Here is a 13,270-nt window from a genome sequence, read left to right on the forward strand (position 1 = left end):
ATATAACACTATTTCTGCATAGGGATCTGGGAGGGGTGAGTTGTGACGTGTAAACTGCATCATTTGATCTTTCACTTGAATGAAGTGGATTTTGGCTATGACATTTCTGGAAAGTTTTTCTGGGATGTGTGGAGGTTTAGGTAGTCTGCGTGCATGATCTATTATCAATTCCTGCTGTGGAGTTGCAGGGAGTAGTAATATCTTTTAGGAAACGCTTATGCCACGTATACACGACTGGACTTTCTGGCAGACTAGGTCCAATGGTCTTCCCGATGGACTTTCGACAGAGTTCTGACAGACTTACCGAACGAACGGACTTGGCCACACATGAACTGACTTAAGCCCCATACACACTATCAGATTTTCTGCTGAGTTGTTCCTTCAGATTTACCAAAACCAGATAATATGAGGTCAGACCTTAGGAGTTTCAGCAGAAAATCTGATAGTGTGTATGGGGCATAAATCCGTTCGAAAGTCCGTTAATTTTCAACGTGATGATGTAAGACGGGACTAAACAAGGAAGTTCAATAGCCAGTAGCCAATAGCTTCCCTTGTGTCGTATTTGGTCCATCGGACCAGCACACGGATGAATTGAGTCCATCGGATAGATTTGTTTTCTATGTAATCTACTCTATTTCCAATGACATTTATTTCTCTTTTAGATACTACTGCAGTGCCCCTCTTATCATGCCTTTGATTGTGGAGTGAGATAAAGAGTGACCTGTTGACCTGTGGTGGAGATTGCACTCAGTTTGGCATCATAGGTGTTACTTTCCATTGTGTAATTTACATCATTTATAGAGTCACTTACATTCACTTCAGAAGAGGTAATTCTTTTCTGTCTTGGATCAATGTGCTGTCCTCATATCGAGTTTCAGCCTGTGTCCATTCACCCTCTCCAGCGTGTGCTCACTGCTGCCTCATGCTACTCTGTGAGGATGAGGGGACAGCGGCATCTTTCTTTTCATTGTTTCTTGTTGGTCACCGCTGCTCTTGGATTCAGTTGGAGACCTCAGAATTGCTTTTTATAGCTTTAGAATGTTGCAGGGTGACCCGTTCTTATGGAGCTCACTCAGGCTGCTTTCATCCACCTTCACAGCTGGCCACGCTCCCTCGCACACAGCTCCTTTTTAATGGACACAGCTATCACACAGCTCCCTTTATCAGCACTCAGCAAACCTTCCTGGATCTTAGGTGGAGCCTTTTGACCCCTCAATGAGACTTTATGTCTTCCTCACTGGGAGCTGTCTCCAATTGGGGACGTGGAGTTGTCTCAAACTGGGGGGAGGGGGGTGGGGGCTGAGCTCTAACTCAGGCTCTCCTATGAAGCCAGCACACACATGCACCATTAGTATGCTTGCTTCTTACAAAATCTGTCAGAAACCACAATATTAAACAGTGGCACAGACTCACCCTGCCACACTCTGAACCTGCATATATTTGGCGAGCTAACGCCCAGGTGTTACAATTGTCTCTGAGCATATCAAAATGTTCACTCTCCTGCTCTGTCTGGTAAGTCCCAACGTGTTATCAGACTCTTATCTTGACATGTTAGTATATGTAAATAATGCACACCTCGCTGCCTTCCAAAGACTGGGGGAGTCCAAATGAACTGAAAGCATAGAACAACACAGAGGGTGCAAAGGCCTATGTGCTTCTTCTTCTATGCTTACAAATGTCTCTACATGCTTCATATATTGTTAAACACTGAACTGAATATTTTTCTTTGAATGCTCAATATGTCTCAAACCCTTTTATCTTATGTTATGCTCATAAAGCCTTTATGGTATTATGGTTTTATCTTGCAAGTGCACTCAGGGGGAATGAAGTAGAGCACATAAAAAGTAGACACCTTCTTGCTAAGATCAGATCTATGGAACTTTGAAACAAAGCTACTCGTGATGCTAAGTTAGCCTCTATTCTGTCTAAAAACTGCTCTAATCTCAGACTTCCCTAACTTGAGCAGTATAATAAACATTTCAGATATTTAAAATTAGCACATTACTCATCTGGTAATAAGACGGAAACATTTTTGGCATGGAGACTTAGAGCCTGTAAAATTCAAAACAGAATCACCCATCATTTGCCCTCCCAGGATAAGCATAACATGATTATTTCTAAATACATAGCAGACTCTTTTGTTTATTATTATTGCTCTTTATATAATTTGTAAGCTGATCCTAATACTCCAGAGTCTGCTGATCAAACTATTGAGGCCTTTTTGGCTATACTCAACATACCCTATCTTCCATCAACCTAGTTGGAATAACTGAATGCACCAAACATGCCCTTTGAAATAGCTAAAGCCATTAAATCCCTCACACATGGATGCAGAGGAGCCATTTTATAGAATCTACTGTGTGTATATGTCTCAAATACTTAAAAAAAAATGGTTTCACTGAACCTACTGTATATTATAAGCTATACTGGTGTTGCATTCTTTTCCATCTGCACAGACACTGTATATATATCTTGTCCCACCTATTCCCTATGTCCTACAGAATGTGCCAAGGCTGCCCAATGTCCCCTTCTATTTTCAACCTTCTCATTGAACCATTATCTGAGGCCATTATGTCCTATCCAGGCATAAAAGGGTTCACCTTTAAAGAATAAGTTCACCTTTTAACAAAAAATAAAAATAAATGCAAATTTTTTCAGGTAAAAAAATTAGCATTTATTTATTTTTGTTTCTGGGTCCTCTAAAGCACTGCATCAATGATCAGCAGATCACAGGTGCCATGCAGGTGCAAACCTGTCAGTGTATCTGTGTGCCTGTACACAGGGGTCAAGTCCTGGGGAAAAAAATGTGGGAACTCCCACCCAAGATCCACTCCCCCCACTAAAAAAAAAAAAAAAAATGATAGGCTCATATGCACGAACGCTTCAAAAGTGGTATTTTTCCCCAAATTAACTCAACAACTCATTAGATTTATTCTAGTCGGAAATAAACTCACTATTGCCAGGGCATGGAAAAAACCGATGGTTTCCTTGAGATTGATTAAAAGAAAAATTTCTTGGATCATGATACAGGAAAAAACAGTAAGCATCTTCCTTGATACGGTAGACAAACATACAGCGATATGGGATCCTTGGATCAGATACACCTCTAAGTGTCTACCTTGACCAGGGACTCCATGTTGAGGTAAGGTGAGAGAGACCCGCTTCGTTCATGGCTACCTATTCTCTTTTCCCTTTTCTTTTCCTTTCTTCTTTTCTTTCCTTTCTTTCTTCTTAATTGTGAATTTATCATACCTCTGATTTAGTGCTTCTTATTAGGCCTATTATAGGTACAACGTGAGGTTTAAGCCCTTTATAAGATCATAAACCTCAAGCCTCAGTTCTGTAAACTGATCGTTCATTGTCTTACTTAGATCAAACAGTTTAGTCATATCTTGACCAAGGTAATTCATTGTTTTTCGTTTCGGGACAATTGTTCTTTGTTACTTAATCCAGAGGATGTTTGTTTCATAGGTTCTCAATCCTGGGTTGGATGGAGTCTCCGGGTTCTCGGCACAGCGAGTTCCCATTTGGGGTGCTGAGCCCAGGGGGCTCGTCCTCCCCGTCCATTTGTGGAATTTCCGGAACCAAGGGATTTGTACTCTATTGGATGCTATGGTACAATTGAGCACTGTCTAAACATATTTTTGTTTCTGTATAAACTCTCAATAAAAATCTATTGAAAGAAAAGTGGTATTTTTCATCTAATTTGCGTATTGTGTGTATGAAGCTTAACTGTTAGTACATAAGAAAAAAACATTCTCAATAAACATAAATATGGTAATTCTCTGAATAATCAGCATTCATTCAATTGTGCTTCCATGCAAATGTGAACATCGTGTTCTATCTTTATTGGGGAATGTTATTTTGTGTATAGAGTGTTTATGTGGTGAGTTTACACTTTTCATTGAACAGAGTTTGGATAACACAGGGTTAAATGGAAAGGTCATAAATTAACTGCACATTATTTTGGACAGAATGATTGGGGAGATAGTGATGTGTTCCTGCTTAGGAGATGTATGTTATCTTGGGGGGCTGCAAACTCTGCAGGGCTCCAATACACACTCGCTGCTATTCCAATCCTTCACATATTTCCACATAAACTTCCCTCCTGGCATTAAACTTTGCCAGGTTTTGTGCTCAGCTTACCACCCCAAACTGATGTTCCTCCCTCAGCTCACCTCTCTCCCTGCATGTCCTAGCTGTGCTCCTCCTCTGGGTTCTCTCATCATATGGCACTGAAGATAGAGGAGGGGGGATTCAGCGGGTCACACAGAACAAGTATGTAGGAGACTGGGGGGGGGATGATGAGGAGACAGAAAATCAGGATGGGCCTCCGGGGAGGAGCGCATCACGAGAGGTCTGACTAAATACAATCTCTTAGCAGCAGGGACCGGATCTACCCGTCAGCTAGCTGTGATTGACAGGTAGATTGAAGCGGAGGCTGGCATGGGGCCACCTACTGGCAATGCCTGAATGGTCAGGTGTGCGGCACTTACTATTGTGAGCTGTGTCGGCAGCTACTGGTGTAGCACCTGCCACACAGCTTGCATACTTCAAAGTCTTGCAGGACACAGCTGCTAACGGGAACTGAGTTACTGTTGTGGAAAAAGTACAGGAACTCCGTTCCCATGTGTTCCCGCAGGACTTGAGCCCTGCCTGTACATCATACAAGTGTGCCTTTGGACCAGCGCTAAGTCTATCCAGAATTCCAAACAGAGCCTGTGCTCACCACTCCAACTCAGAAAGCCAGCATGCGGTTCAAACCTAGGTATCAGTGCGGGTCAGGGCCGTATATGATGTCAGCGTCGCTCAACTAGCCTCAACGCATTTTGCATAAATGATGCATTATCCTAATAAATAGAAGAATGTTGCACAATGATGGCCATTTGTTTTTCATGAGAATTAAAGAATACTAAATGGTGGAGGCACATGAAATTAATATTGCTACAGTACATCCGCTGGGAAAGTCTCTGGTGTATTTGTATAAAGAACCAACTGTACCAGACATTTCTTAAGGCTTTTTGAATACTGCTTTTTGGTTCAAACTCTGGAAGGTGGTGGTGAATCACATTTAATTTATATTTGGACATGAGATACATTTTATGAAGAATTAACACTGGGACTCTTTTTTGTATTGTACCATGTTTTTATTTGAATTATGTTTTTGTTTGAATCACTATGTATAATCTGTATAGATGAATATGTTGAACACATTGATGTGAGCATTATATTGGTTGTTAAATACACTTTTATTGATTATCAATGGATACATTAATTACTCATTTTACATGTTAAAATTTATGAATTGGGGTTGGCGCAGCTACCTATTTATATAAGTAAAAAAACATTTTTACCACATCTAGTGAGGAAATTGTAGCTGCAGCAAATCTTGTATTATTATTATTAATAATATTGTTTTTGCGCCGATGGCACTCATTACACGAATGGCTCTGTACATGAGAGGTCTGAGAGGTCTTTAGTTTGTTCCTGTCAAAGAGGGAATTTCCCCCATATGGGGTTTTCTAGGCAGCAAATGATTAAAAAATGAAGAAAAAAATACTACAAAGGAATGAGAATAAACTTCAACTTTATTAGACAAAATATCAAAAAAGGGAGATTTTTTAAATTGTGAATGTTGGAGAATGATTGGTTAAAATAAGAGCTGTGGTACAGGAGATGTAAACATTAAAGCACCAGCGCAAATGGGAGCTTTTACAACATATAATAATATACAATAGTAAAGTGCATAATGATGGTAATTCTGATGCGTTTCGACACCGCCGGGTCTTCTTCAGAGGATTTGTACGCCGTAAAAGCAGTAACATAAATTGAAGTACATGCTAAAAAAAACACAAAATATAATATAATATAATATAAATATAAATATAATATAAAAGTTTATTCTCATTCCTTTGTAGTATATTTTCTTAATTTTTTAATAATTTGCTGCCTATAAAACCCCATATGGGGGAAATTCCCTCTTTGACAATTCTCCGGGGGGGGGGGGGGTGGGGGGGGCGGAACATTGTCCTTTTCTCTGAATAGTGTCCCCTTTTTATGTTAGTTTATTCCTGTTTCCCTGCTACCTAAACTACTGATTCTGTCTCACTGTGCAGTGGCAAAGCTAGATAGTCTTTCACCCAGGGGAAAGACTCAATTTGGCGCCCCCCTTGTGCCCCCCCCTCTTTCTTCCTGAAGAGGACAGTGTCAGTAAGGGAGAAGTTGGTATAAGTAGTTTTTTTTATTTTTAGATTATTTAATTTTTTACAATTTTTTTTATTTTGTAATAAGATTCTGACAGATATGTATAGACCCCAGCACAATCATTAAAAAATAGGATTTTTATAACAGCTTACCTGTAAAATCCTTTTCTTGGAATACATCACGGGACACAGAGCCATAGTAATAACTATGTGGGTTATATAGGCCACCTTTAGGTGATGGACACTGGCACACCCTAAAACAGGAAGGTCACTCCCTACAATCCCTCCCATTACTGGGAGTACCTCAGTTTTTGTAGCAAAGTAATATACGTGTATCCAAAGAGGGGAGGCACCTTTGTGTCCTGTGATGTACTCCAAGAAAAGGATTTTACAGGTAAGCTGTTATAAAAATACTATTTTATTTATCGTACATCATGGGACACAGAGCCATAGAAATAACTATGTGGGATGTCCCAGAGCAATGCTATCTGAGGGGAGGGAGACACAAACAAAAGTAGGGCGCCATCAGACCTGAGGACCTATACTGCTCCCTGCAACACACTGTGCCCAAAGGCGATATCCTCATGTCTTTTTACATCCACCTAATAGAATCTGGTGAATGTATGGACTGAAGACCAAGTTGAGGACTTGCAGATCTGAGCCATGGAGGCTTGGTGATGCACAGCCCACAAAGCACTAACAGCCCCGGTGGAGTGTGCTTTGATTTGAAAAGGTGGAATCTAACTCTTCAAACCATAAGCTTGAACAAATACTTGCCAAATCCATGTAGAAATAGTAGATTTTGCTGCTGCCTGTCCTTTTCTTAGGATCTTCAGGCAACACAAACAAAAGATTTGTTTTTCAAATCTGAGCAGTCGCTTTCAGTTAACCTTGACTGCTGTCACTACATCCAGCGAATGTAGCTAATTTTCCTCTGTAGAACAAGGTTCGGGAAAAAAATAAGGTAGAACAATATCCTGGTTTAGATGAAAACCTGACACTCCCTTCGGTAGAAAGTTAGGATGAGGATGCAATACTAACTTATCCTTATAAATAATCAAATATGGCTTTTTAGAAGAAAGAGCCACCAACGCTGATACTCTTCTTGCAGAATATATGGCTACCAGAAAATGAATTTCCTTGTCAAAAGCACCAAGGGAATATGTCGTATTGGCTCAAAAGGCTGTTTCTATAACACCGACAGAACTAAATTCAAGTCCCAAGAATTCAGGGGTGACCTAACCGGTGGATTAAGCCACGTTACTTCCTGTGTAAAATGATGGACCAGGGAATGCAAAGCAAGTGGCTGCTGAAACAATACAGATAAGGCCCAGACCTGGCCTTTAATAGTACTTAAAGTGGAAGTAAACCCTTCTATCGTTTTCAGTCAAGGAAGCCGCCATCTTGGCCTCTAATAATTCTTCAACTGCCATAATGCTGCACATGTCATCAGTTATGACACCAGCCATTGAAAGGTTTGAAAGTTTGGTTGAGAGCACAACCAATGTGAACGTTAGCATTTCCGGCATCCCGGGAATGTAAGTGTTTTTTGAAACTGGGTTTACTCCCGCTTTAAGGCCAGCTACATCTCTAATCCTATTTGCAGAAAAGCAAGGATTCTACCTATGACATACTTTCTTGGATGCCAACCCCTGGATTCACACCAGGAAATATATGCCTTCCAGACTCTATAATAAATGACTCTGGAAGCTGGCTTCCTTGCATTAATCAAGGTAGATATCACTGACCCTGAAAGCCCATGATTTTTCAGAATGTAGGTTTCAATAGTCAAACCATTAACGTTTGAAAGGTAGGATGGAATACTGGTCCCTGTTAGAGCAGGTCTGCACGTAGTGGTAGGGTCCATGGGTCCCCTACCGCCATCCTTGCAATCTCTGCATACCAAGATCTTCTGGGCCACGCTGGGGCCACAAGAATTACTGATTTCCTTTCCTGCTTGATCCTGCGAAGAAGTTGTGGTAGCAGCAGAATAGGAGGGAACGCATAAATTAGTGGAAAACTGATCCCGCGAGGTCACTAAGGCATCCGTTACACATGTGAGTGGATCCCTTGTTCTTGACACAATGTTGTCAACTTTGCTGTTGAACCTGGATGCAAACAAATCTACATCCGGGACCCCCCCATCTTTGGCATATAACCAGGGAGATGCCGGGGTGAAGGGGTCATTACCCAGGGAACAACTGCTGATGACTCAAGTAGTCCGCCTGCCAATTCTCTATCTCTGGAATGAAGATTGCCGATATGCACGGCACATGCTTTTCTGCCTAGGCTAGGATATGATTCACCTCTCCCTGGGCTGCATGACTTCTGGTGTCCCCTTGCTGATTGATATAGGCCACTGTTGTGGCATTGTCGGATTGAAACCTGACAGGACAATTCCGCAACCTGAATGTCCAGGGCCAAGGGAGCTGCTTGAATCTCTAGAATGTTGATGGACAAGGTTCTTTCGGTTCTGGACCCTTTCCCTTGGACAGTCGCCTCGTCCAACCGAAAGGCTGGCATCTGTCGTTACCACCTTCCAGGTAACTGGTAAGAAGTATTTTCCCTTCTGCATATTTTTGGTTATCCACCACCAACTGAGGCTCTGTCACACCTTTGGAGACAGACACATTGTGAAATCTAGAGCTTGTGCCTTCTTGTTCCAAGCCAATAGGATACTGTTTCGCAGCAGTCTTGAATGAAACTGAGCATAAGGAACAGCTTCGAATGAAGCCACCATCTTTTCCAACAACCTCATTCAAAGGCGAATAGAAGGATTCTTGTTTGCTCTGACCAACTAAATCAGCTCCTTTTTGGTGCTGATCTTGGCCTGAGGCAAAAACACAATTTTCTGGGCTGTATCTACGATCAGACCCAAGTACTCTAGTCTCATTGGGGGTTTTAAAGAAGATTTCTCTAGGTTGAGAATCCAACCTAGGTATTCCAGATAGTTGACTGTGGTGACCATATTTTGGTCTAAGCGGGCTACCAACTGGTCTATCAAGAGCAGGTCATCTAGGTAAGCTATATTCGTTATACCTTGAGCCCTTAATCTGGCCAGAGGAGATGCCAGGACCAGTGGTGGCTGGTGAAGGTTTAGGATGCGGGATGGCAGACCCCGCCCTTCCTTTTTGACCCCCTCCCACTTGGTGAAAATGGGCATGGTTTCAGCGAAATAGTGGACTTGGCTCTAAGGTGGTGTGGATAGTGTCTGAGATGAACGAGGGATGGAGGGAGAGGGAGACAGGGATGGAGGAACAGCAGGCCCAGATCCTACACAACAATAGAAATATGTGTATTCTAGAAAGTTTAACAATCAGCAGATAAATATATTTCAAACACCCGGTGTTAGCACTTCAGTCATCCCGACACCATGGTTGTTATGGTGTCAGGATGATTGAATCACATTTTTTCTATTATAACATTGTAATATAAAATGAAATCATTCAACTCACCATAATGCAGAATCAGTGGGAGCCCTGAGCTTGTCACTAGCCACGTCGCCTGCCACCAGATGCCATCAGGTGTCCCCAGCGGAGTCCCACCTTACATGCAGCCTGTGTCCCACCAAATGCAGCCTGTGTCCCACCAAATAGCAGCAGCCTGTGTCACCATCAATTGCAGCAGCATGTGTCACCACCAAATTTCAGCAGCATGTGTCACCATCAAATTGCAGCAGCATGTGTCACTATCAAATTGCAGCAGTATGTGTCACCATCAAATTGCAGCAGTATGTGTCACCATCAATTGCAGCAGCATGTGTCACCACCAAATTGCAGCAGTATGTGTCACCATCAAATTGCAGCAGCAATTGTCACAATCAAATTTCAGCAGCAATTGTCACCATCAATTGCAGCAGCATGTGTCACCACCAAATTGCAGCAGCATGTGTCACCTTCAAATTGCATCAGCATGTGTCATCATCAAATTGCGGCAGCATGTGTCCCACCAAGTTGCAGCAGCATGTGTCCCATCAAGTTGCAGCAGCATGTGTCACCAAGTTGCAGCAGCATGTGTCCCACCAAGTGGCAGCAGCATGTGTCACCAAGTTGCAGCAGCATGTGTCAACAAGTTGCAGCAGCATGTGTCCCACTAAGTTGCAGCAGCATATGTCCCACCAAGTTGCAGCAGCCTCACATCAAACCCCCCCTTACTTGCCTTGCAGTGTGTTGTCCGCTCCAGTGGTGTAACCTGTGAAGAGGTCCGTCCTCTCATACTTCCTGGTTCCTTCCTGGGTGCAATTGGAGAGAGAAAACAGCAAGTGACATCAACTCAAATGTCAATAAAACTGCCCAGCTGTAGTAATATATACTACGAACAGGCAGAAGCTACTTGGATCTTCAGAAAGAGCCGCAGGGCGGGCTAAAGGCCAGCAAATGAAGCGCCATTTCTGCAATCTCGTGATTGCATAGAGGTGGCGCTTCCCATAGGTGCACTGTGTCCGACGTCAGACTGTGTCCAGCGTCTGAACACAGTGCACTTAAGGACCATTTTTTTTTAAAGGGCCTATATAGTGCAGGAGTCTGTAATGTACAATATAGTGTATATAGCGCAGGGGTTAAGCTGGCCATAGATGGATAGTTTTTTCACAATCTCCCACCCTCCCGCCACAGTCCACACTGCTCCAAACCCCAACTCAGTCTGCACAGCCCTCTCCTCAGTTTCCACAGTGCCCCAGCTCAGTCAGTTGGCATAGTACCCGCGTCCCCAGCTCAGTGTGCACATTCTTTGACCCCCAGATCAGTCTGAACAGCCCCCCATATTAGTCTACACAACCCCATCTTAGTCTGCACAAGCACCCAGCACAGTCTGCACAGTGCCCCCATCTTAGTCTACACAGCCCCCCATCTTAGTCTGCACAGCCCCCCCAGCTCAGTCTGCACAGCCCCCATCTTAGTCTGCACAGTCCCCCCAGCTCAGTCTGCACAGCCTCTTCATCTTAGTCTGCACAAACCCCCCAGCTCAGTCTGCCCAGCCCCTTCCATCTTAGTCTGTGCATCTACCCCAGCTTAGTCTGCACAGCCCCCCCAGCTCAGTCTGCCAGCCCCCCAGATGACCACACTTGGTGTCTGAGACACGTCACAGGAATGGGAGATTTCATTATTCCTGGGCTCCAGTGCAAGACATTAGCACCCCCCCAGAGAAGCAGTACCCATCCCCAGACTGTCTGGTCTTGTGGGAGTCCCTGCAGGTGCTGCTGCTGTTATTCCAAACATGGCATTCCTGGCATGCCTCCAGAGGTTCCCTGGCTTGTCTGCATCCCCAGCATTCCTCTAAATGGACCGTGCTGGGAACAGGAGTAGTGATACCACGATCAATATTATGGTCAGCGGCGGCGCCTGAGGCACCCACACCATCGTATTTTTGGAGTAGAGCATACAATTCTGGCACTTGTGTTCCTTGGTAAGAGCCTCTCACCATTTTTTGGATAGGCCGGTACATCCCCCACTAGTTTCATTCTGTCTCCAGAAATCTTGCTTCCACATAAGAGATTCCTACAACCCATGCCTAAAATTATTCCCTTATTTACCTTGCAATAACACCCTAGCCTTTAACTATCCTTATTCCAACCTTATTTATACCTATAAACAAACCCCTAAACTAATTCCTAACACCAATTAACCCTTGAAAGGCCATACATTTCAGTGTAAAAACTAGATTAAATAGTCTTATGCCCCGTACACACGATCAAACAATCGGGTGGAAAAGTCCGGCAAACTCAAGTCCGCCAGACAATCCCCCCGTGTGTAGCCTCCAGCATACTTTTTTGACCCGAAAGTACGGCGTACTTAGAAAGTAGTTTTGTACTCCAATCTTCCTCCCGCCGGACTCGCATTTCGGCGTGCGTATGCCAGTCCGCCGTACTTTTGAAATGAACGGACTTTTCCCGCCCGGAGAAAAGTCTGCTCATTTCGAGCGGGTCTCCAGGTAGGCGGGGCCCGCGAAGGAGATGTCGCTGGCCCCGCCACCTGGTATGGACTTAAAGGTGAACCCCAACCCCCAAAAAAATCGGCGTGGGGGTCCCCCCCAGGTCCACATCAGACCCTTGTCCGAGCACGCTACCCGGCCAGCCAGGAAAGGGGGGGACGAGCGAGCGCCCCCCCTCCAAGCCGTACCAGGCCGCATGCCCTCAACATGGGGAATGCCTTGGGGAAGGGGGGCCGCGCGGCCCCCCCACCCCAAAGCACCTTGTCCCCATGTTGATGAGGACAAGGGCCTCTTCCCGACAACCCTGGTCGTTGGTTGTCGGGGTCTGCGGATGGGGGGCTTATCGGAATCCGGGAGCTCCTTTTAATAAGGGGCCCCCGGATACCGGCCCCCCACCCTATGTGAATGAGTATGGGGTACAATGTACCCCTACCCATTCACCTGTAAAATAAAGTACAAAAAAACACAACACACAAGATAAAATAGTTTATTGCACAGCTCCGGGGGTCTTCCGTCTTCGGGGGTCTTCTCGCCGGACTCCTCTGCTATCTTCTTCTAGCTCTTTTGCTAGCGGAGGAGCCTGGCTTTCTTCCTCGCTGCGGCCTCTTCTTCCGACTTCGGGGGTCTTGTCCCCCTCTTCGGTTCTTCTGCCGGGCCACCGCCACCACCGCCTTCTGTTCTTCTCTTCAGATGTTGCCTCGTCGAGTCCTCCGCTCACAATAGCACGGACGCGACGTGCGGCGACTTATATAGGGACATCACCGGATGATGTCCCCGCCTATTATGGTGTCACAGTCCCAGCATCCTCAAAAAGTCTATGGGAGAAATCTAAAGTGCTAATTTTAAATGCTAATATGCAAGTTATTGTCCTAAAAAGTGTTTGGGGACTTGGGTCCTGCCCCAGGGGACATGTATCAATGCAAAAAAAAGTTTTAAAAATTGCAGTTTTTTCGGGAGCAGTGATTTTAATAATGCTTAAAGTGAAACAATAAAAGTGTAATATTCCTTTAAATGTCATACCTGGGGGGTGTCTATAGTATGCCTGTAAAGGGGTGCATGTTTCCCGTGCTTAGAACTGTCCCTGCACAAAGTGTCATTTCTGCAGGAAAAAAAGTCATTTAAAATCACTCACAGCTATA

This window comes from Lithobates pipiens, unplaced genomic scaffold, assembly GCF_037356315.1.
Source record: "Lithobates pipiens isolate NorthernLeopardFrog02 unplaced genomic scaffold, aLitPip1_a1.2 Scaffold_16, whole genome shotgun sequence".
NCBI lineage: Eukaryota > Metazoa > Chordata > Amphibia > Anura > Ranidae > Lithobates > Lithobates pipiens.